Here is a 27239-nt window from a genome sequence, read left to right on the forward strand (position 1 = left end):
GAACCTATGTTGCCTCCTCTGCCTCCATGTGTTTCTTCCAGCCGGAATTGATTCTACCTGAGCTGCATCAGGAGTCACCTGATTTGTGAATTCTTAGATTTTGTGTATCCAGCACTCTACTGGAATGTTTTTTGTTGCAATCCCAAATTGCGGATTTTGCTTTGTCTATCTTCTCTCCTGCTTCCATATTCTGAGTACTCATACTATTGCAGTTATTATCAAATATTGCAATGATTTGGGGCATTGCTTTTCCAGCTAGCCAGGAAGCCTCTCACATGCCAGATCCATGCCATACAAATGGCTGCATGTCCAGATCTTGTCTCTATCTCTCACATGTAGGAGAAAAAGCAGGAGGTATATAAAAAATATCAATAAAACTAAATCAGAATAGTGTTGGAAGATTAAAAGGGAAATAGTGCTAAAAGTGTACCTGAGTGATAGAGCACTTGCATAGTATTCATGAAATTTTGCTATCAAAAGAAATGAAATAAATTTAAAGTTTTCATAAAAGGCAGTGTTTCATAATCATTTACTTAACTGATTACTTTATTAATTGATTTAATAACTAGTGAATGACTTTCTACTATTCATCAAATGAATTCTTGTCCTCACAGAGTTTCCATCTGCCTTTGAACAAATGAACAAATATATTGTCAGGCCTCCATATCTATGGGTTCTTCATCCATGGGCTCAACCAACCATGATTGAAAATATTTTTTAAAAAGTTGTATATGTACTGAACACAGGCAGACTTTTCTTCATGTTGTTATTCCTCAATACAGTATAACAACAATTTTCAAAGCATTATATTGTATTAAGTATTGTAGGTAATCTAAAGGAGATTTATGGGAAGAGATGCACAGTTTATATGCTAATACGTTTCATATAAGGGACTTGAGCATTTGAAGATTCATCTTCATATCTTCAGGGGTTCTGAAACCAATCTCCCAGGACACTGAGGGGTAACTGTATAAGGTAATTACTTGCACAGTAATATATATATTACCATGATATGGAATAAGAGGAGAATCAGCAGAGGTGCGGGGAGTATGACAATTTACAGAAGGTGGTGAAGAAGACCTCTGTGAAGGAGATGTTTGGCCATGATCTTAGCATTTAAAAATAGTGACAAAGGGGAATAACAACCTTGAAACTTAAGAAAACAAATAATGGAAAAGTACCAAAATGGGACTAACCTTGGGGTTGAAGAAAGAGAAATAAAACTTGATGGACAGTGTTGTAGGAGTTGAGATCAGCATGGAGCATGAAGAGCCTTTTGGTTCATATCAGAGTTTTGATTTTATTCCAAGTGTGGGGCAATTCATTTCAAGTTGTAAAGAAACAACATGATCTCATTAAAAGAAGTATTTGTCAGGCAGGGGACATGGCAGTGTATGTGAAGCTCTGGGTTAGATCCCTAGCAACGCATACACACACACACACACACACCACGGTATTATTTGTTTGTTATGTAAAGAAGGGATTACTGGAAGGCGAGGGCAAAATAGATGAAGAAATAAAGATGTTTTAGAGCCGGTAGGATGGTGCATGCCTATAATCCCAGCGACTTGGGAGGCTGAAACAGGAGGATTGCATGTTCAAAGTCAGTCTTAGGAATTTAGCAAGGCCCTAAGCAATTCAGGGAGACCCTGCCTCTAATAAAATACAAAAAATGGCAGGGGGTGGGGGGAGCTGGGGAAGTAGCTCAGTGGTTAAAATGGTTTAGATTAGTAACGCCTGAGATGGAAATAACATGGGTGCATTTGTGATGTCCCTGGGAAGGTGATGGATTGAATATGGAAGGTGAAAGAAGGAAAGGAATCAAGATTGATTTGGGGCTTGAACAACTAGGAATATAGTAGTAGTGTTAACTGAAATGAAGATTGCTAGAGGAAGTGCCAATCTCAGAGGACAAACCAAACTTCTGTTCTTGGCATGTAAAACTTGGAATGTCAGTTAGACAGCCAAATAGAGATGGCAAGTGGGCTTGTTGCAGGCTGTGGGGATCAGGACCCCAGGTACTCCTTTTAGTAGTTCTTGTCTTACTGTTCCATGTAAAGCCCTGGAATTTGGGTGAAATCACCTGAATGATCTCTTCTTTGATGCTTGGTACCTTGAAATCCTTTGTACCTTGTTTTGTTGGTAGGTTGGCAAACTATTTGTCAATTCAGTTCTATTTATTGAATACTTAACATGTGCCAGATATGTGATGCAAAACCAAGTCCAATATCTCAAGGTCAAATAACTTAGATTCTCTAGAGGAAAAGAGGAAAAAGACAAAGAATAGATAAATAAATAAAGCAGAGACTATATGCTGAAGAAAGTGAGATGAAGGGTTAAAGAATGACACAGAGAAATATTTTCTAGTGGTCAAGATAGGACTCTGGTGAGGTGACACTTATGATGTAGGCAGACATAGATTGCAGATATTTTAATGTTTTACTTTTGTCTCCAGCACTAGATACTGTAATTGCATTAAGTAAAAGATAACTTAATGGTTCTTTCCTCCACAATTGGCATTACCTTGATGGATCAGTGGTTTCCTTGGCATATTTTGTCTTAACATGAATTAAATTCAGCAGTAGACTCTGACAAAGGCTAAAAACATTAACAGGTCATTTTGACACATATATGAACTCACCCTTTAAGATAACCCTTTATTATCTAATAACCTCTATCTCTCCTGAATTTTCATTTTACCAGCACTCCTCACAGGATACCAGTCACTTCAGCTCACACAGCAGTTATTGATGTAAATTTACAAACTCTCTTCTTAAACTATACTCTCTCCAAGAGGATAATCCACATCTGAATCATACTTGTATTCCTAAATAACTAGAATAGCATCTAGCATATGGTTGCTACTCAATGAATGAGTGAAATATGTCAATTATGAGAGGTCTTGAAGTAGATTTTATTATTTATTTTTTAATTCTATTGAGTACACATACTTATGAGAATCATCATTATTTGAATATCTTTTTTTTTTAACATCCTTTAAACTACCTGGAATCTTACAGGTATAAGAATACCAGAGATCAATAACAGAAGAAATGTTTCAACAAAAGATTCTAATTAAGCATTCCATTATGGTTTGGATGTGAGGTGTTCCCCAAAAGTTCATGTGTGAGACAATGCAAGATGGTTTGCAGGAGAAACGATGGGATTATAGCTTTAATCTAATCCTTGATGGGATTAAATGAGTGGTAACTGGAGGCAGGTGGGTGTGGATGGAGGAGGCCATTTATTGGGGGCGTGGCCTTGGGGGTATATTTTGTATCTGGTGAGTGGAGTCTCTCTGCTATCTGATCATCATGTGAGTCTCTTTCCTCTGCCACACTCTTCTGTCTTGATGCTCTGCCTCACCTTGAGCCCCAAGAAATGGAGCCTGCTATATGTAGATGGAGACCTCTGAAACTGTGAGCCCCTAAATAAACTATTCCTCCTGTAAAATTGTTCCAATCAGGTCATTTAATCACAGCAGCAAAAAAACTGACTAAAACAGATTCTTAAGGAGGTGAGCATTGGGGATGGGACATATATGAAGATCACCTAGGGAGCTTCTCAAGCCACCCAAGCTCCTCTTCTCTGGAAATCTCTCCCCTGGCCCCACAAAAACATAAATGTTTTTAATATTATACCCTTGGGAAGAGCTACACCCTTGATCCATGGAGTTGGATTCCTTTTCTGAGTCACTGTTACTGATAGAAATATTTCCAGTCATTTAAGTACTTCAGGTCTAGAGAAAAATTATTGAGAGGCACTATTATAAATTATGTCTAAATAACTGATTTATTTTTACAGAGTTATCATTGGTTCCAGGTGGCAGTTTAATAAACAGTAATACTATGATAAATAAGCTGAACGAATTTTAGAAAATTATCACTGCCAAAAGAAGAATGCCTAGGAGCCTAATAATTGGTCAAATGCTTTTTACCATGTTCTCTTGGCAACATCAATGTCATCTTCACAAGATAAAACATTCCTAGAGCAATAAACATTATCTGTTACAATTAAAACCTGATAAATCGGGAGCCATCAAAGGTCAGCCAACTGTGAATGTGAAGACAGAGGTTTTATTTGCCTTCGGTATTTATCATAAAGATTTACTGGACACCCACACATGTGACGTGATAGGAACACAGGAATAGTGTGTGAGAAAGTGCAGCGTATTAAGCCTAAGAAGTAAAGTCATGTGAAGATTTCTGTCCATTTTGCAAAAGTAATATTTGTTTACAGCTGGTATCCATTATTTTCTCTGGATTGTATAATTAATGGAGTATTTATTCTTTTATCATTTTTTTTCTTTTCACAATATGATTTACCTTGTCCATGTTGACTAGGGCATAGCACTGCAAATGTTAACCCATAGTGGTACCTCAGAAATTGGTGTACTGTCTTCAACCAGGTCATTGTTCAATACTTCTATGATCTAAAAAGTACTGAATGGTAAATATCAAATATTGCACATTGTTTAAATACTAAGGGTTTTAACTGAAATTTTGCAGAATTACCTTTGCCAAGCTTTGTTTCTTTTTCATAATATCTGTCTAGGTCTCATTTTCCACATTGCTGTACTATGCACTTTTATATGAGGTAAGCCCCCTTGCCCCAACCCGACCTGATCCATTCTGAAATGTTAGCTTTTCTGCATTAGTTCCTCACTGAGCAATATAGCACATATTGCAATGTGAGGGGTTAAAGTCAAGGACGAGGTGAGCAATGGAATCTGGGAAAGATATCCATACTCTGCTTAGCAACAAGTGGACCAAAGATTTTTCTATTGGGTTCCTTCAACATTTTACTTTAGCATGATATTTTTCTGCAGATTTCTGTAGCAGTTTCCTACAAGACTAAGTTGACAGCAATAGACCTTATGTTTTATTTTGCATCCTTTGAAAGTTATACTCTTACCTTTCCTCTCACCACATTTAAATCCTTGGGGGATTTTTCAATAATATGTTAGAATGATTTAAAAACTGAAATAATTTTATATCATTTTAAAGCCTTAGGCTGAAAGGGGAGTACGAAATGCTTTGTTATGTGTTTGGAGCTGACCTCTTCTCCCACACAATATGTTAAAATGATAGAACTACTATTGCTTCTTTCACTACAGTGGAGATAAATCCTGACAAGGGAGAACAGTTCAGATCCTGACCAAGAATAACCAGAATACTATTAACAACTAGTAACTACATTTGCAAACCTGAAACATTGAACTATTGCTTTCTTTCTGTGTTTGAAAGATAATGGCTGTTTGATTCTCCCAGGACTAGTGCTGATAGGAATTCGTACTTTCAGGAAATGGAAGGTGATGCACCTAATATAACTGTATTCTAGACTTTAGTTTGTGGTTAAAGCCTTGAGTTTCCAGGGGACTATTTGCTTCTCACATATAGGGACACTTGTAAGTCACATCCCTTGGATAAGTTTGGAGGTGTTTCAAACAATGGAAATTAAGACCCATAGACTTTTAAAAAACATTTTCTGATTAACTGAGGTGTAGATTTTCAGTTTCTTACACCTTCCATTTTCTCCTTTCTTAAAAATGGTATCTATCACTTCTCTGCCTTTTGACCAAGATCAAGTGTATTATCTGTTCTTATTAGTTTAAATATGGTAGCTATGTGTTTTTTTTAATTTGTCTTGCAAAATACCTCCTGTATCTATTGCAAAATGCATTAAGGATGGATTCTCTATTTTTTCTGTTTATTTTTATTGAAATAAAATAATTCACATACCATGAAATCTATTCCTTTGAAGCATACACTTTTGTGGGTTTTACTATATTACAATGTTGTACAACCATCATTAGTTTCTAATTCCAAGGCATTTTTACCATTGTCAAAGAAACTCTGCACCCATTAGTAGTCACTCTCCATTCCACTGTCTACCCTCTATTTGAAACCACAAATCTACTTTTTTTGTCTCTGTTAATTTGGCTATTATGGATATTTTGTATAAACATGGCTTTTTGCAGTGACATCTCTCCCAAGCACAGTATTTCCAGGCTTCATCCATGTTGTAGCATGAATTACTGCTCCATTATCTTTTGTAGTTGAATAAAATTCTGTTGTGTGGCCATAGCCCATTTTGTTGGTTCTCCAGTTGATGCTCATTTGAGTTGTTTCTACCCTTGGGCTATTATGAATAATGGTGCGATGAACATTAACAGAAATTTTTGTGCTGACATATGCTTTCGTTTCTCTTGAGAATATCAAGGGGTGTATAGATTGCACTTATATACTAGTCTTAAGGGAAAAACAGACTAAGTTATCTTTCAAAATTATTCTAGAATATAACATCATTTCATTAGGAAAACAATTCCTACTTTAGTAGCCTTTTAAATATTTGTGAATAGAGACCTGAGAAACTTATTTCCAACCTTTATTACTTGTAGAAAAAAAGGTCTAAAATTTGAGGTGATGTGTGAGCATGTAGAGTATATATTTTCTTTCAGTCCTCTCTCTCACATGTATATTATTCTCTCATTTTTATATAGCAGTGATCAGCATTAGACCATAAATAAAATAAACAGAAACTGACTCTAAAAGAAGAAAATTCAGTCAAAAATCTGCATCTTCTACATAGGAATATAAGGAAACTCTGAAAAAAAGCCATTATAACTACATTAAATAAGCTATGTATTATACTTTTTATTTATGGATTTTTGTCATGGGAAAAAAGTGGTAAAAGTATCAAAGGAGATGATTAGGTTTAAAAAAGCATCTTTCCTAAAAATTATAGTAAATAAAAAGACAATAAAAATGTTTTCAACAAATATTTAATGACATAGGCAAATGCATGCAATATAATATTAAGTATAATAGAAAACCACACACTAACAACAAAAAATTACATATATGCATTTTCCTAATTTCATAAATATTACAGAATGTAAAAATATTTCAAAATGCTAAAAGTTGTTATTTTGGGTAATTAATATTTTCTTTTATGTTTTATGTAGTTTTCTAAATGTTTTGCAATTATGAATTATAGATAGAAACAATATAATTTAAAATTTGTTCTTATCATGTTTGTTATCAAGATAATCAGTCAATTCAACAAACCCTGAGTCATTTTCAAAAACTACCAACCAACTCAAAGGTTTAGATACATATAGATAACAGATCTTACTAAGGATTGTATAGAATGATATGAAATAGGGACATTCAATTGCTCAGGAAAAGGTACAATGCTGTATTCTGAAACTGAAGACTCAAGTTAACGACACATACTGACTAGTGCTTCTCAACTAGACATTTGTTGCAATTTGGGATACTGGCAGTTGCAAATGGCATCCAGTGTGACATCTCAATACTCTGTAATAATTAGCACAGTCCCTTATATCAAAGAGTTTTTGGTTTTGATTGTTTTGTTGTTGTTTAGTTTTGTTTTGGTACTCAGGATTGAAACCAGGGGCATTTAACCACTCAACCACAACCCCAGCACACCCCCAACCCCCACCACTTTCTTTTATATTTAATTTATAGACAGGGTCTCACTGAGTTGCTCAGGGCCTCAATAAATTGCTGAGGCTGGCGTTGAACTCAGGATCCTCCTGCCTTAGTCTCCCGAGTCAATGGGATTAGAGGCATGCACCAACTGCACCTGGTTATCAAAGAGTTATTGAACCCAAAAACGTACCAGGATTGAGAAACCCTGATGTAGATGATCTATATTTGAAACAATTAACTTAGATACTCAATGGTCAATAGTTATAAATTTATTTATTCATTTTTGTTAACATGCATTAATTGTACATATTAATGGGTTTCCATATGAGATTTCAATTCATGCATACAGTTTGCACTTAAATAATTAAAAGCTTTACTTAGGCTCAGAATCTAGAAATGCAGAGTTAAATCTAAAGTTGATACCTATGTATAGAATAAACCTATATTATAATTTTTGCAGTTAAGCAAATATGTAATGCACCTATTAGAGCTGGTGCTATTTAAAGTTACTATAATAAAAAGTGGGAGTTGAGATTTCGAAAGTGTCATTTAATGAAAGTTTTATTCTGAAATAAATTACTTCAGAAAATAACATTTTTTTGTACTTCAGTTTCTCTAAGATCCTATGAGCATATAAAGTTTTTTTTCTTTTCTTCATTAAAGTGTTGGCATAAATCTAATTTATTACACATCTACTAGAGATTTTGTATGGAAATTATATTCACAGAGCTACTCAGATGTATTGTTTAATGAAAACATGCCTCTATTTTCAAGGTTTTTTGTTGTGTTAAAAAAAATGACAGAAAATAAACTGAGTACTAGCAAAAAGTATGAAAATATATTTTCAGAAAAGATAAAGGCACTATTAAAGTATAACTAAAAATTGAATACTATACAGAATTAAGATGACTGAAGAAAATATGACATGATAAGAATCCATTGTGAACAATAACTAGAACATTGAAACTTATTCAGCACATTTTATAGAAGTAAATTGTCTGCATTTGATAGCAAGTCTCTGCAAGGATTGGACTTGGTTTTATTCTCCCACTTTGCCTCACACTGGGGTTCCTTCAATCCCTGAGCTTCTACACCTCTCTCCTTTCAGGCTTAGAAAAGGGTGACTTTCCCAAAATAAAAACAACCAAGTCTTTCCCATAAAGAGAACTTTTCCCATGCTGTTTCTTTTTTGCATGACCAGATCCTTTTTATAAAAAATAGAAATAAATAAGTCTCCAACTGTCTACTCCTTTATTTAAACAGATTAGCCTCTGTTGTTTTCCTTCACAGTATAATTTTTCCTTTTTCATAATTCTGGGAATTTTGTGATTATTTTCTCATTTGCCTCAACTTTATTGTCTTTCTCTGACACTCTGACTTTGTTCTGCTGACTATAGTTACTATCCTAAAGAGTGGTCAGCACAGTGATTATTGGATGAATGCCTGAATGGTTTTGGAAAAGAGGTCAAACAATATTTTGAAACATTACAATCCATGTGTGGTTATAAGCATGCTTATTCGTTAAACAGACAAATTAGACTATACTCCACAAGACTTTTATATAATGGAGGAATCACCAAAAAGTTTTCCATAAGTGAGGTGCAGAACTCTAGAGAAATAGACATGAGAAGCTACTTGGGTGGTCAGAAAAGGATACTTGAAAATAGAATACCTAAGATTTGGAAAAATAGATGTTCTCCAGATGAAGAAGGGATAGAGCATGTTCCAGGCAAAAGGAAATCTCCTACATCATGATTTAGGTCTAGAACATAGAATTTTCATTACTCCCATAGAGAATACAGGAAACATAGAAGAACTTTCTTTTGTAATTCCCTAAGTGTTAAGTTCTGAGCAGTGTAACCGTGGACATCAAATGACAATATTCAGTTGGAAGTTTGATGGGGCTGTAGCTTAGAAGAAAGATCTGCACTGGACATGTGGGTTTGGGGAGTTGTCAAATTGCTGAGATAGGAATTGAAGGAATAGGCAGGGATGAGGTCTTCCAGGAACAGCATGCAAACTCAGACAAAATAGGCACAAGCACGGGAAGAGGTACCAGCAAAGACTGAGACTGAGGGGAACCAAGAGAATAGGTGGAAGTTTCTATAGGGCAAGTGAGTGTGAGTCATGCCACCCACTTAGGGCTAGGGGCCACATGCTTTGGGAGACAGTAGACATGATAGACTAATTTAATACTTGCAAAGTCAATATAATCATTCGGAAGGCAATGTTTATATCATTAAAGAAAGACAAAATCCACCTATAAGGACTAAGCAATATAAAACTAGAGGTGGGTGGTAAGTGTACATACGTTTTTAAAAATATTGATTAGGAGGAAAAAAGTCAGCAGTTATTTAGGGTCACTGAGGGTGTTTTCACAAAGGAAAAGAAGTATGGCCTTTGGCTTAGAAACAAAGTCAATGAAAATGGAGAAGTTGGAATGTAGGGGATATAGAGGGCATAATGAATGAGTTATGTTGTTTTAAGGTCTCAAAAGCATATGGCCTTAGTGCTTTACTGATTTCATAACACATTCACATAGATCAGTTTGTTAAATATAATAACACTTTCATATAGGTCTCAGTATTCCTACTGGACAAATGTAAACAAAATGAGATTCCAAAAGTTTTAGAAATTTGCCCAAGGGCACACAGTTAATAACTATGAAGGCTGAGATTTGAAATCTTGTCTGCTTCCAAATCTCCTGTTCTTTCCCACTAAGCGATGCTGACATGTTAACTGTTCCTCCAGCCTCTGTTCTCCAGCACTCACAAATTACAGAATGCTGCAGACAAGGAGGAGAAACTGTCTTGGTTTATTTTAAAATACAGCAACTCACTATTTGTTCAATTACAGAATAAAGTAGAAATCAGCAGCAGAAAAACATCTCTGATCGCCCTCTGAACTCTATTCAAGTGTGGTCCACAGAAGGACAGTGTCAGTCTCTCAAGGGAGATTTTAGAAGGGCACACTCTGAGGTCACCCCACAGGTGACTGAGTCAGAAACTCTGAGGGTGGGACCTAGAAATCAGCCTTAACAACCCTCCAGGAGCCTCTCATACATACTAGTTTAGGAAGCTTTGCATGGCTTGATCATACTCAAGAAAATGAAAGTATTTATTTGAAGGCACTTTAAAAATCATGTGATAATATATTCATCTGAAATTCAAAAAGAGCTCAGGAACATCAGTACTATCCAAATATCACATGTTGAAAAGTGTCCTGAACTAAAACTTCCCATGTAGTAAACATTAAAGAACTTATAATGTATATTTAAAACATTACAGACACCTAAAGTTTATTTTTTTAATAAAGTGAAGGAAATAAAGAATTGCAATATAAAATCATTGAACTTTTGAAATGGCAGCATTTATTCTAGATATGACAATATGTGACATACAAAATTAGAGCTGCAATAAAAGAAAGGTATCCCTGCTTTCAGAGTTAACGGTATCTTTGAAAATTGTGGTAAGAACTGCAGTACCGTAGATTCTCTAAGAGGAGAAAAGACTTTCTAGAGCATTTGTCTCTTCCATTCTCTTTGTGAGTGAGCAGATAATAGGTTCATAGCCTTTGATTGACTATCAAAGCTAAACAGCATTAGCTTTAAGTTCTTAATTTTTTGACCAATTGAAGAAAGAGAAACATCAATAAAACATTGTTATTTTAGCATTATCAAGATTTGAAAGAAAACATGAGTTGATTAAAGTTGAATGCACCAAAACACTAAAACAGCAGCCCAGTGAACATGTTTTCAACCAGTTCATGTTAGATATGTATTTCCAACTATTCTACATGTCTTATTTTGATCATTTTTATTAAAACATTTAAAAGAAAGGTACCCAGAAATCAGATTATCTTTTGCCCCATATGCCTATTATTTTTGTAGTCTGCACCCTGGCTTAAGCTTTATATTTTGTTTTCATCCCTTCTTTCTATTCTCTCCTCCCATCCTATCCTTTCTAATTCCCTTTTCCACCCCTACCCTGTCTTACTCCCCATCATCCCTTACCTTCTTTTCCAACAATGTGCAAGAAAAATACCAGATGACATTCAAATGTATACACATGAAAGTTGCTAACAAATGGTTGGAATCATTTAATATTAGAAAATAGCAGTGTTTACATTAAATATTCTATCACCTCTTAGAATCTTTATCCTATATAAATTGATCTCACTGATATTTGCTTAGTAAAGGATAAAATAATTTTTACTTTGATGGCCTATGTTTCCAGCAACTATTTTATTTGCACTGACACTTTGCAAGTAATCTCTATTATAATATTATTTCTATCCCTTCAAATTTTTCTTTCCTAAACTGAGAAATATTCAATGTTCAATATATTTCATGGTGTTCATCAACTACACCAAAAAATATTTATGCATGCATATACAAATAGTTGTACACTTGGAAATGAGAAATTCCTATTAAATATTAGAGACTACTAAAGTGGTTTCCATAATTTCAAAATCAGACACAAAGAAATATACATATAAATATAATGACTTTACTCTTACTCATTCTTTTAACCATAATTTTTTTTGTACCAGTAATTGAACTCAGGGTTACTTAACCACTGAGCCACATCCCCAGTCCTTTTTTTATATTTTATTTATAAACAGGGTCTCGCTGAGTTGCTGAGGGCCTTACTAAGTTGCTGAGGTTGGTTTTGAACTGGTGATCCTCCTGCCTCAGCCTCCTGAGCTGCTGGATTACAGGTGTGCTCCACCACACCCGATCTAACCATAATATTTAGTAGAGAAAAGTATGGAAGAAGAGGATAAGTAACTTGGCAAAAATTGACTAACCAATTAGTGTGAGAGTGATGTGTCAGATCAATTACACTATTTCACCAGCACTCTGCCTTCAAATTAACCTGATCCTGATTAAATGAATCTGTGATGAGAGCCTACAGTAACCATCAAATATATATATATACAGATTTCAAGTTTTCAATATTTCTGCCTCTTGGGATTCATATTAGATATATATATGAAAAAACATCTTCAAGAGAGTGACTAAGCAAGGTATTAAAGATAAAGCTGGACCTGTTAGTCTAATTGACTAGATCCAGCAAGGCCATTATTCGAAACAAGCTCCTCTAATGAATGCTGTCCATTTATAACTTAAAGGTGAAGCTTTTGGAATAGTACTAGGGAAAAGTGGACAAAGTGAAGATGCTTGAGGAGAGTCAATCTACACTGTCAAAGAAACCTAAGTGATTGTGTAGGTAAATTATTTCAGAAACCCTACACATACCCAGCAAAAGTTCTGGAACTCTAGGTGGTTTTTCATTGCTTTTCTTGAGATGTTTTATTCTTATGTAGTTGATATTTTCAAAAGCGAGTTTATTAGTAAAAAAAAAAAAAAAGAAAAAGAGAAAGAAAGAAAGAAAGAAAAGAAAGAAAGAAAGAAAGAAAGAAAGAAAGAAAGAAAGAAAGAAAGAAAGAAAGAAAGAAAGAAAGAAAGAGAAAGAAAAGAAACATATTGCAAATTTCAGGAAACATAGTATGGTCATTCTTCTGGTAGAAAAAAATTAAAACTAATATAAAATTAAGCATTCTTAAAATCAAGAAACTGAAAAGACTGTTTGGCATTTCTTTTGTAATTTGAACCCATTGATAAGATTTAAGTTAGGCATATATATTTAATTTAAAATATTATCCAACATGCCATAAAAGCTTAAGAAATATTTAATTTTTATTAAAAAAGTATATCTTCATTCAATATTATCCTTTGTTAGAATGTTAAAAGTACTATATTCTGGTTAGTTCATTTTTAGTAGAAACTAATTATTCGTTGAATGCCATAGAGAATAATGAGTGGACTTGTCTCAGATTAGCTTGCTATTACAATCACCATAATGACCCATTATTTGGTTCTATTTTTCATAGTAAAAATGAAAAACTTGTGAATGTCTCTGAATATATATATATGTATATATATAACCAATTAACAAAAGAATACTTATAAAGAGCATATCAGTAAGTGAAATTGATTTAATCAAACCAAACACAAATATTGAGAGCATATACCATAAAAGGAATTTACATTAGGGTATACTTAAATATAACTTCCTTTATGAAAAAATATTTTTGATCTAGAAGTAATATATGGAAACATGAAAAATCAGTAAGGTGTGTTTCATTGGCATTTGGGAAACTAAGGGTACTGAGAGAATTTGTAGACAATTTTGCTTTTCCACGGACCCCACATCCTGACTATTATTTGGGTCAATCACATTAGTTTGCACCTCAACTGTAAAACTAAATGTCTATTTCATGTGATTATTTTGAAAAATTAAAAGAATCTATGTGTTGGAAGGCCTGTGATAAATAGTTCAACTCAGCAAGAATTTCAGTTATCAGGTGCATGACTTAATTCCTAGACTGCTATAAAATACAAAGTAAGGAGAGCCATGTATAATTTTTAAGAAAAACACATGTCATGCTTATGATGAACTAGAAATGCTGAGTTCCTTGGTATCGGAATGAGGTGTTCAGCACTTTAAATGTTTGAAGGAAAAGGATTCAGGGGACTGGAAATGTGAACATTCTAAGCTGTATATCTGTGCTTTAGTACTGGGAGTCTAGAAAAGGCCAAAATCTTTGCATGATACACCTATTAGTAGAAATTTCTTCATTTAATCATTTACATGGCAATAATCAACTTGAAAGCTAATATTTATTATTCCCAAGGAAGAAAGGTTATCACTAATATATGGAAAACTGTATATTGGCATAGCTCTATGGTTGTATAAGGGATTTATTCTTTCAATTGCTATTTATCTAAACTTCTCTATTCATTGCTTCTCTGTCAATAGATATTGATAATAACTCAATGTAAAAAGTTAAAAATAAAAGCTCAGACTTTGAGAAACTGATCTTAATTTGACTCTACTACAGAGATGAAAAATTATATTAATATTAATATTTGAAAACCTCTGATAGTACACCACAATGTATAGGTGACCTGTCATAATAGGAAAATCTAGTTTAAAAAAAAAAAAAAAAAAACGTTCGTTCGATTCTCAATTTCCCCACTAACTTATGTCATAACTTGGACAAATCCCTTACTTCAGCTTTTTTCTTCTGTCAAGAAGACGGGTGCAGATGAGCAAATGGAATTCACCTGCATCATATTGGAAATGTGTCCTGCTTCTAAGCATCACCTTGATTGTGATGCTATAGAAATGAGTTACCAACAGGTCTACTAAAATATCCTGACTTCTGCTAATTTGGTGGTTATAGAGAGAAAGAAAATTCTGTGGCAATACCCATTGTTTGTTAACTTGCCATGTTGAGATCATTTCTTCTTAAAAAACAGTGAATCCAAGACAAAGAGAAAATCAAGATCTCTAGACTGCTGCACTGTGGAAAGAAGTCTGTTCCACTGGGTAGAGGATAACCAAGCTGACCAACAACCAACATCTCTCTAAGGAAAAGCAATTATACTTCTCTCTGTTGGTTCAGACCCACATTTGTCTTTTGATCTTTTAGTCATAGAAATTATTTCCATAAATATAATGGGACTATAAATATTTCTTATGATATTTCTAAGAAAAATATCCTATAGTAACTACTGTTTTGAATAGCATAGAACATTTGAGAACATGTTGGCCTCAAAATAGGTGATGAGCAAGCTCCCAACCTGACTTTGAGCAGGTTCTCTCTCATGTGTATGAGAGAGAAGGCAAACCTCTTCCACACTTAGGGAAGCATTCCTGGAATCTCTGACTATAGCAGAATAATATTTTCCTTTTGAGTCAAGGCCATAGATATTAACTTATAGGATCAAATTTATTTCTACCATCTCTTCTTATTGGCTGCTTAAACTATAGTCACACGTTGATGTTGCATCATTTGCTAATTAACCACTTTTTTTTAGGATATTTCCAAAGATTCTTTTTTCTCAGAAAGGTTTTTTTAAATTATTTTATTTTTTTCAAACTGCATTTTGATTCAATTTTGTAATTATTTTTAATTCATAAATTATAGAAGAATCAAAGAAACCTCAATAAGTTAATACTTCACACCCACCAGGATGGCCATAATTTAAAAAAACAGATAATGATAAGTGTTGGGGAGGATTTGGAGATGCTAGAACCCTATATATGTTGCTGGTGAAAAGGGAAATGGTGAAGGCAGTTTGGAAAGCAATCTGGCACTTCTTCAAGAAGTTAAACAGACTTACTATTTGACCCAGGTATTTCAACTCTTGGTATATGCTTTTTTTTTTTTTTTTTTTTTTTTTTTGGTTTCTGAGTATTTTATTGCTATATAACTTTTTCATGCAAGTTACACAATGAGTTTCTGGAGTTCTCACTCTATGAGACATGTGCTTGCTACTGCCCCCACAAGTTTACTTTCTTTAGCCCAAGACACTGAATGAAGGACAATTTATTATTTTTATGTAAAGAAACCCAACAGCATACATTTATTCCAGTTTAGTGGCAAGTTCTTTAGTCTTTGCCTTTTCCAGCTTGGCAATGCAAGCCACAGATTTTGGAACCAGGACATTGCCTCCCCAGTGCTACAAACTTAAGAGAATTTTTTTTTCCACATAAAAACTTAAGTACAAATTTTTATTGTAGTTATTCAAGATAGTCAAAAAGTAAAACAACCCATATGTTCAATATGGTATATTCTTACAAGGAAATATTATTTGGCAATAAAAACAAATGAAAAACTAATATGTGCTACTACATGGATAAACCTTGAAAACGCCTTTGCAAAGTGAAACAAGCCAGACACAAAAAGCCACATATTTTATGGTTCCATTCATAGTAAATATCTAGAATTGGAAGATCTATAAAGACAAAAAGGAGATTAATGGTTACTCTAGGGCTAAGGATAATGAGTAATTAGAGAAAGTTACTAGGGGGTATGGGGTTTCTTGGGGGGGGGGGGTGATAAAATTGCTCTGGAATTAAATAGAGAAGATGGTTGCCCAAACTTAAAAATATATTAAGAACCACTGAGCTACATGTTTTACAGGGATAAATTTCATTAAATGTGAATTATAACTCAATTTTTAAAAGGTCGTGGGGAAATGAAAGTGAAGTCATTTCCATATTTTCCAGGAAGTTGTAAATTTGGTATTTGAATTTTTTAAAAAACAGGGACATAATTTCTTTCACAGTAAGTAAAAGTGTTTTGGCTATGGAGTATAGGAAAAGCTTTCATTTTTCTATTCTAACCATTATTTACTACATCAAAGATAACAGAATTATTCCTAATAGCTAAAACTGAACATTTTGTTCTCAAAAACTTTCATTTCAGGATACTGATAGAAGCAAATGACACTCTCAAATTCAGATATTAGGCAGGCTATGGTACAACAACAAAGGACATTGCAGAGCTCTGGGGTGCTTCTACCAGTTACCACCCCCAGGACCTAAAAGAGGAAGGGAAGAGATATGTCAGCAGGATACAGACACACAGAGAGCTGTGTAGAGAAGAAATCTGGCTAGGCATTGAGGTCTTCACTTGGTGAACCCACTCTGATACTATAAGAAGGAAGCTAAGAATCTAAACACCCCTAAATTCTCTAAGTTGACTCTTCCAGCTGTCCTATCTCCTGAGATCATGCTGACTCTCCCCAATTGATCAAATCCAGAAGACAGGTCTTTCAAGTATCACTCATGCAGGTCAGATTTTCAGGAAAACAGTGGTGTGAATAATCAGAGAGAATGGATCTTGGGGCAAGGCTTAGCTTACCACCCCAACTACTTTATTTCTACCTGTCTATAATTAACACATACAGAATTATTTGTTATGCATTTTGTCTAATATACTGCAATTTCTTTTAAAAAAGGGATTGGATTTTGCATTTTGGGGTGCTTTCAACACTACTTTAAAACCTATCTGATGGACTGAAGATATATCTCAGTGGTTGACAGAACACTTGCCTTGTATATCAAGGCCCTGGGTTTGATCCCCAGTACTACAAAAAGTATTTTAAAAAATAAGAACTTTTTGGCATTTATGTCAAATATTTAAATAAATGTTATTTAAATACAAATCTTTTAAAGAAAGAATTCAGTATTTTTTTCTTACTAATTAGGAATTATAAAAATCATTTATATATTAACTACTAATTATGGAATTCCTGTCCCTACAATATATGTGAAAAAAAGGATTGGCTCTTTTCATTGCTGATAATATTTTTAGTAATATTAGGGTTTATCATATTTTTAATCCATGTATATTTTATTTTTAAAAAATAACCAGAGAGAGAAAGAATGTCTTGCTATGAAAAATGTTTTTAAAGGTCACTACCACTCATTCATGTTGGGATTCTGATTCACTCTTTCTACAGGTAATGACAGCTTAAAAATGTCACCAATTTCAATGCAGCCAAATGGTTCCTTCCTTTTAAAGTTCAGTTGTGGAAATAACTACCAGTAGGAATGTTTTATGAAAAAAAAATCATAACTCTCTTTTAAAGTATGTGATTCTCTTGACCACATTCTGACCATTAAGACAATTTCTCCTGCTCTACAATGAAGGTGTGAAATGCAAACTCACATATATCATTTTAGGAGAAAAAAGATATGGAGCGTTATTTGTAATGAGGATATAATTTTTTAATTAATTGAGTTAATGAAGGATAGGGAGAATTAGAATGTTCAGAATTAAGTGAATCAAATCATAAACTGGTTATGCTGTTCTGTAAAACCAAGTCTAGGTACAGTTCATATTCAAAATGATAACAATATATGTAAATGTAACCTGTTCTTGGCAACCAGAGTCTTAAAGAGAGTTTGAAAATATTAAGCTTTAGATGAAGACCATCAGTGCATGAAGTCTAATAACAAAATTGTGATTTGACTGATAATGTATGGGCTTTATATCATACTTGTTACTGGTATTAATGGAGTACTTTCTAAGCTTATGTCTCTACTTTGGATTCGGGGGAAAAATAATCAATAGAAGTTAATGAGAAATGGAGATTTCTACTTTAAACAAAATGTTATACAGTAAATTATTATGCCAATAAAAAGAAAATGTAAGTTACTTTGTCTTATCTTGGTCCCCTTTTCAAAAAAGAATGCCATATTCTTTCCTAAAGTAAATGATAAGTGAGTGAATTCTTTATCCCATCCATCAAGAGAGTTGGCTGTATATACAGCATTCAAGTCTCAAAGAAGAAATGTGACTATTGTTTCTATAGTCAAAGGCTGGCTTGATTGCTCATTGATCCCTTTTACCTTAGGACTTCAGGAATATCCTGAGTTCTTTATTCCCTTTCTGGGTTTCTGTCACTAAGTGGAAGGTAAGTCTATTCTTCACTTTGTATCTTTTTGAGTGACAATAACTCTGGATAATTATTAGGTAGCACCAATGAATATTTGAAAAAAAAAAAAACAGTTGGACTTACCTGCTAATTTGCACTAGATATTTTTCCAAATTTTCTTAAGATATATTGAAAGGTTTACTTTTTATTCTAGAAGCAACAAATTTTTTTTGATGTCTGACGGTTCCTATTTCTCTACTTTCCCTTCTTTACATTCACTATACTACCATTTTGTCACCTAAAAATGATTTAAGTTGCTATTGAAACAGGTAGTGGTGTATTTTAAATTGATTTCTTAAGACTAACAATCCATCGCTTTTGATCTCAATCAAATATTTCCTACAGGACACCAGTTCTATTCTGCAATTACGAGGCAGTAATTTAAGTGCTATAGACTTATCTATTCCAAGTAAAGTCATTTATGTTGACAGATAACCTTTTTAAGTTGCCTTATCATTTAAACCTTAAAAATAAATGAAACATTCTGATTAATGAGTCATATTTTATTAGATGACTTGCTGTCTCTCTGTCTCCAGAAAGGGAATTGTGGTTGCTTGATCTTATGTATTTTTCTAATGTATCTGCAATAAGATACTTGAACAGTAAAAATAGATTATATTGACTTGAATAATGTCCATATTTTATAGTAGTTGGGAATAATTCCATGTGAAAAATATAGTCTCAGATAATATCCTCAAACTTTTTCTAGGGACTTGCACAGTAAACTCATAACTTGTTTGACTTTAAAATTAAAGGAAAAACTTAGCATGTGTATTCTTTTGATTTTAATCCCTTTTGTTCTTGTGCAGTGGATACTTCAGGCATTTTTTTTTATTAAAAAACAGGTAGTAGGAGGAGAAAAACATGTAGTAGTGTATATCTATCCTTATGCTGTCATTGTACTTTCCTACTGGAAAGAAGTTAATTATATATGTTAAGCATATGTCTGTGAAAGTTTGGGAAATGTCTTTTAAAACTGCTAAATAAAACTATTGAAGATAGAGGAAAAAACAAGACAAGAAAAAAGTACCACCCACGTGCACATAATCCAGTTTTCAAAGAGTAACAACAAAAAGAATTTTTTGAAAATATACAATTTAATAGTAAAAGTGCTGCACCTTATGCAGTACTTGAAGGAACCTAAGATGAATAAATGATTATATTTTATAAAGTATAAGCAAAGGTTTCCAATAAAAAGAACAAACTTGAAAGATACCAATAGAAAATTTTACTAAAATTTTACTAAAATTTAGTTGCTGTCAATTTGCATTATTAAAACTATTAAGTACTTTCTGAATCTTTTTATTTCACTGAGACTATTTATTTTCTATCATTACCGTAACAATTAGTCTAGCTGTAACTAGAAATTAGTCTATTTCCATTAAAATCCAACCCATGGAAACTGATATTTTTAGACCTTTGTTATACAGTCATTACAGAATCAAATAGTAAAGCAATACCTGGTTATTTCTTCTAGAAAAATATTCTCCAACAAGAATGAATGTATGTGAGGACGATGATTATTTCCTTTAGTACTCTATCTTCATTGTCTAAAACAGCTCCCAACACACAGTAAGCACATGAGCATTTGTTGAATGAGTGAATGAATGCTTACCATAACTTTTATCTCAAAATATTCTCCTTGTTTCATAACTGAGAAGATAGAGGTTGGAGTGGTACTAACATGACTATGACTTCACAGCTAGGAGATGTACCACTCACCAAAAATCTTTTTGTACTGCTCATCAACTACTGTGTTTAATACTATCTTTGCTTGCAGCATTCACTGCTTCTCCCCCCCTTTAATTAGTACTGTGTTCACTTTGTATATAATTAAATTGAGAAATTGCATGCTAACCTTCTATTAAAAATAAAACTTGTTGCATTCCAATTAAAAATTAATAAATTTATTTCTTCCTAAAAAATAATGAAAATGTCAGAATAAGTTACCACACTTTTTATTTCCATAAACTAGGTATTCAAAATGATTTGGAGATTGAGCATCTGTAATATAAAAATCTGAAACCAGAAATGCTACAAAATACAAAACTTATTGAGTGCCAACATGATATCACAAGGGGAAAAGTCCACACCTGATCTTATATGAAGGGTCATAAAACACAAGCACACAAAAAAAAAATCATAAAATATTATCTTCAGGCTATGTGTATAAGATATATATATATATGAAACATAAATGAATTTTACATTTGGACTTGGGTCCCATCCTCAAGATATCTCATGTACATACAATTACTCCAAAATCCTAAAGTATCTGAATTTTGAAACACATCTAGTCCCAAGCCATTTTGGATAAAAGATACTCAAACTGTAATCATATTATGGTGACTTAACAAGTCACCAGTATTTCTTTACTTGATTTAAAAGTATTAGTGACTGAAAAGAGAAGGACCAATTTGAGTTTAATTGCCTCTGGAGAACCAATTCTGGAAGAATTTTGGTGAAATTGCTTATCATCTTTTATTAGTTTGAGTCAAACTTAAATTTCACATTTCAATTAGCCCTTATATTCTTTACAAATGCTCAGATAAAGCGTACTATATTATGCTACTTTTTAAAATCAGGAAAATCAGAAAAATGAAAATCACCAGTACAATGACACGTAGAATACCATACGTCATCCTTAAATCTCTGTCCCCCTTCTCATCTCTGCTGTGCACCTTGGTCGCTTCATTTTTTTCTCCTTTTATAATAATTCATTTAGGTTTGTTCATGTTGATCCAAGGGTCACCCTTTGGTTCTCTGCTTTTATCCTTGAAGAATTTATCAATCTTATGGCTATAATAATACACTTATGTCTCCCTAAATTACTTCTGCCATTTAGACCTCCAATTGCTAGAATGAATCCTCTATTCTAATGTTCTGTTATATTGAAATGAAAATTGAATGATAGGTGCATTATTTTCCTCTTCAGAAAGTGACATTTTTCCAGACACCATAACAATATTCAATGGTATTGCTATCCTTCCAATGTCCGCATTTTTGCAGGTTCATCACATGACTGATTCTCCCAGATCCAAGTTGCACCAAACTTTCTCCTCAGTATTCATCTGATTCACTCTCCTGCCCATATTTGTACACATCACTGAAAATAAGATTCATTATATATCATAATAAGGCTACTGAAATGCTACAGATTTTTTTAAGCTGGTAGATCACCAAACTTCATTTTGATAGCTATTTAATTTAATTAACTTTTTTATAAAGGAAATACTTGAGTAGTTCTCATTACTGGAAAGTCTACTAAAATTTTTATATGTATACTAGGTACTATATTGGATGATTAAAGAATTTTAATGGAACTTGGGTTATGGCTCAGTGGTAGAGTGTGTGTGTAGCATTCACAAGGCTCTGAGTACAATTCCCAGTACCAAAAAACAAAAACAAAACCTTTAATATGTGGGTTCATGGGTGATCATATAGATCATATAGGAATATTTTGAGTTCTTCAAGGTAATAAGTCCTAGATGGTTGATTTATGAGAAAGAAGTGGAGAAATGGTGCATATGACACACCAGATGGCCCCCCACACACATACACAAACGTATATACACCCACAGACACATGCAAATCTTTAAAAATTACTTTTAGTCTGTCACAAGTTCAAAAAATTTGAGGCATCTAATACAATGTTTGTATTGTAATAATTTAAAAATAAATGTGTGAAATAAATAGGTGAATGGGACATATTTCCAGATAAATTTTGACAAAGATTAAGATATAAATCTATGGCCTTAAGACAGCACCAAGACCTGGAAATAGGTTGTAAATTTGACTCTGAACTTCTTAACCACAAAAGTAATGAAAGAGACAAATTCAGTTATCAGAGTCACAATGTCCAAAAGATAAAAACAAGAGATGTTTCCTGACTCTTCAACCTGTGAGAAATGTCTCCCCTGGGTCCTTATAGGAACAGCATATAATGGAGGAGATCATTTTCTATGTCCCTACAATAAATGCAGCCCACAGTTTATAAAACACAAAATCAATTCTGAGAAAGTCCAAAGCTATGTGGTAGGGCATGCAGGTCCCTGGTGGCTTGGCTTGGTCCAAAGATGAATTTTTCACCAAACCTTTTTTATGAATATTTCAAATGCATACAAAAACTGAAAGAAGAGTAAAGAAAATGATCCCATCTTGTTTGAACAATTGTCAATATTTTACCATAATCACTTTATCTATTTATCTATTCTGAACCATTGAAACTAAGTTTAAATATAATTTTTTCAGTGTTCTGAGAGTGGATGTAACTGAATAATAGTTACGTACTTTCATGTGTAGTGAAAACACGGTTTTTCAGCCTGCAGTTTTCCATAGCAGACTTTCCAGGAAGGAGCACTTGAGAATAATAACTACAAAAGGGCAAGATTTAAGGAAAGGTAAGCAAAGAGTTTAAGGTTATACTCTCCAGTAAGTAACAGGGGTGAAGCTATTTTGTCTTGTCTAATAAAAGTAAATCCATGTTTTCTTGAAATCAACTAAGCCCATAATATGGAGACACACACACACACATACACAAAGTAAGTATTGGCCCTTTTTTTTCTTATTTCAGTAACAATTTGTATAGTAATAGGACAATACAGTCAGTGTTGGCAATTTGATAAAAATAAAAGATTAAATCATTAATGATTAACTTTTATAATTACATGAATAGCATAAGTAAAAATTGCTTTAGCCACAGGTAGGGCATTCCCTCTAAGTGGCCTGTTCAGCAGTTCACACGCAGAAATAAGAGCATTTTGTTAATAGTCCTTACTGAACCCCCAAATGAAAACAATATAAGAGACAGCCATTCCTTCCTCTGTGGTATACAACTAATGATTTTGGTTCCTTAAAATAATAATAAGCAAAATTTCAAGCAGATGCCTTTGTTCTATGTAAGGTACTTACATGCACAGCAAGAAGCCCTACTAATAAACTTCAGATACAAAGCTTAAAAAGAGCCAGCCCTGGGTTTGTTCCTGATTTCACTATCATTGTTAATAAGAGTTGAGAAAAATGAAAACAATGAAGACTTACACAATAGTAGGATGGCACTGGAAAAAGTTTACAAATGGTGAAAAGTCCTTTGGAAACAAACCTTTCATTCCAATGTTAGCCTCTTAGTACTGTGTTTTCACTTATAAAGTCACTCTTCAAACCTAATTTATTTGCTTGAACACCATAGACACACATTTTTAAGAAAAAAAACAGTATTTAAAAATCCTTTCACATGAAATGATCATTTTCAGTAGTTCCACCTGGCTGTCCACCTTACTGTACTAAAATTACCTCAGTATGACATGTATGTAGATGAACATCTCTGTGAAATAAAAAAATATTGAACTTCCAAATGACATCTAACAAATAAGTTACCTTCCAAGTCATTTATCCACCAAAATTTTGGAAATCAGATGACTGAATATGTCTTTTGAACTACCTTAAATTTATGAGGAAACAACTAACCAAATTATGTTCAATAATGATAGACTATTAAGTGGAAAATTCCAGGAGAGAAGTTTACCATGTATTTTTTGAAGTTTTTGGATGGAAATGTCCTTAAATTTCAAAATTTTTTGTGCACACACATGCACAACCAAATTCTGTACTTCATTTTGTAACAAAAATAAAAATATTTTTATATTCATTCTCTGTAATAAACTAGAGGTATTATTTTTATTTTACTGATTAAAAAATAACTCTGATGTTCAGAAGGTTTATCCAGTTATTAAGAGGTCTTCTAACCCAAATGACATAAAATCTCAGAGAACAAAGAGATTATAATGCTATTGAAAGTTTTTTAAGTACTCACAAACTAACATCTACTTTTATAACCAAGCAGCATATAAATAATCCTGTTGAATTGCAAGTCATGCAGCCAGCACCCATATTTGCTATAACAGAGATAAAACACCTTATAGCCTTACTTCCTGTCATTTTTAATAGATACTAATTCTGAGAACTTATCCAATTCATATTATTTGAATTTTAACAACTCTATCATTTTTTTCTGCCAGGGTGGGCATATAAGCACATATATGAATTTTGGCAGATGTGAGAATTGCCATATGCAGAGTTTAGTGATATATCTGATTTCCAAGTTAAGATGAAAGAATAAGTCCTAGACTTTTGCAGAAATCATAGGGCTAGGCTTTTGTAATAGAGTTTACTAAGATCACAAGTGACTCACTCTTCTCCTCTCCTTGCTGTTTGAAGGGCCTTCCGTTTGACTTTCTAGTCTATGGTGTTTACACTTGTTTCTTTTTTAATTTTAATTATTTAATTAGGAAGTAAAAATGGACTCTTTTTGTCTACACTTCAAATTGGATTACGTGCACAGATTCATAGAACCACTACTATCAGCGAAATGCAGGACAATTTCATCAGCCCCTAAAACTTCCTTGTACTATCCCACATGATCACACACTCTCTCTATACATGGCTCCTGGTAACCACCAAGCTGTTTCCCATAACTATAGTTTTTCTTCTAAAAAATGTCGTATAAATGGGGTCCTAGAGTATGCAACCCCTGGAGGATGACATTTTTTGTTCAATGAAGTGTTTTTGAGATTCATCCAAGTAGTTTTATATATTGATAGTTCCTTTTTGTGGCTGAGTAATTTTTCTGCACTATAGATGTACCATGGTTTTTTAATCCATTCATCCATTGAAAGATGTTTAAAATGCTTCCAGTATGGGCCATGAAAAAAAATCATAAAATTGTTTTTGTGTGAAATTAAGTTTTTATTTTTCTAGAGTAAATATTTAGGAGTGGTGTTGCTAGGCGATACAGTAAATATATGTTTGACTTTACAAAAAAATTGTCAAATTATTTTCCAAAGTGATCTTACTGTTTGGCATTTTCACAAATCCATGAGAGTTCCAGTTGTTCCAGAACCTTGCCATGACTTAGTATGGTCAAGAAAAGTTTTTTTAAAAGTTATTCTGCTAGTATGTAGTAGCATATTTTCAAGGTTGTAATTTAAATTCCTCTAATGGCTAATTTTAAACATTTCTGTTATTGTTATTTTTTGTGTATCCTCTTGGGTAAGGTGTCTTTTAAAGTCATTTTTCCCATTTTTAAAATTGAGCTATTTGTTTTCTTAATTTTTAATTAATATCTTACCATTTATTTGAGCTTATATCTTTCATGAGCATTTAGTGGTATTCAGCATATAGATCTTGTACATGCTTTGTTTGATTTATGACTAAATATTCTATTTTTGAAAGTGTAACTTTTTAAAATGTTGATTTCCAATTATTTATTGCTAGTAGATAGAAATATGACTTTTGCCTATTGACCCTTTTATTAATTTTCTATGCTGTATAATAAATTATGGAAAATTCTATTGTTTAAAACTACACAAATTATTTCACAGTCTTTGTGGATCAGGAGTTAGGAAATGACAACCAGGTCCTCTGCAAGACTTCTATTACAGTGTCACCTAGGATTAGGTTCTCCTCCGAAGCATCTGCTGGGAAAGGATCTTCTGCCAAGGTCCTTCAGGTCTTTGACAAAATTAATTTCCTGTGGTTGTAGGATACATGGCAGCTTACTTCTTCAAAAGCAAAAATGAACAGGAAAAACTCTAGAAACAATCTGTTAACAAGACATAGTCTTATATAATATTTCATAATCCCAGGAGTGGCATTGCACCACCTTTGTCATATTTTATTGGTTAGCAAGTTACAGGTACCATTTATTCTCAAATAAACAGAATTACATGAAGTCATGAATACCAGGAGGAGGGAACTGTGGGAGTCTTTCTACCACAACCTTATATCCTGTCACATCACTGAACTCACTTTTTAGAACTGCTTTTTTTTTTTTTAAATTAGTGTTTTGTCTAGATGCCTTAAAATTTTTATAAAGAGAAGCATGTCCAAAAAAATGAACATTTTTAAATTTTCTTCTTCCTAATATGTATACATTTATTTCATTTTCTTTCTTATTGTACTAGCTAAGTCATGCAATATGAAATAGAACAGAAGTGGTAAAAGCCAAACACTGAAGAGTAGAATGCTTGCATAGCATGTGCAAGGCCTCGAGTCCAATACCCAGCACCACAAAGAAAAAGGAGAGGAGGAGAAAGAGGAGAATGAGATACTAGACTTGTTTCAAACCTTAGAAGGGATGCACTAGTCTTTCACCATTAAGTATCACGTTAGCTATAGGTATTGCATGGGTGCCCATTATCAGTTTAGGTGAAACCTTATATCTTAGTTTACTGAAAGTTTTACTCATAAATTAATAATGAAATTGGTTATATGCTTTTTACAGGATCAGTTATAGCATATATGATACTGTTAACATGATGGCTACATTTTAATTTTCAAATATTGAACCAACCTTGCATTCCCAGCATACACTTGGTTGTAATATGTTATGCTTTTTTATATTATTGATTCAATTTATAATATTCTATAAAGGACTATTTTTGTCAATATTAATGAGGAACATTGGTCTGAGTCTCTTGAAGAAT

General features: G+C 33.2%; 1 protein-coding gene across 8 annotated transcripts in view; it reads left to right on the top strand.

Moving 5' to 3' along the window:
* The window catches only part of MAGI2 (membrane associated guanylate kinase, WW and PDZ domain containing 2), a 1317383-nt gene that overhangs the window by 543046 nt on the left and 747098 nt on the right, over window positions 1-27239 (top strand). The gene's annotated exons all lie outside the window — the stretch shown is intronic.

This window comes from Sciurus vulgaris (assembly GCF_902686455.1).
Source record: "Sciurus vulgaris genome assembly, chromosome: 8".
Classification (NCBI taxonomy): Eukaryota; Metazoa; Chordata; class Mammalia; order Rodentia; family Sciuridae; genus Sciurus; species Sciurus vulgaris.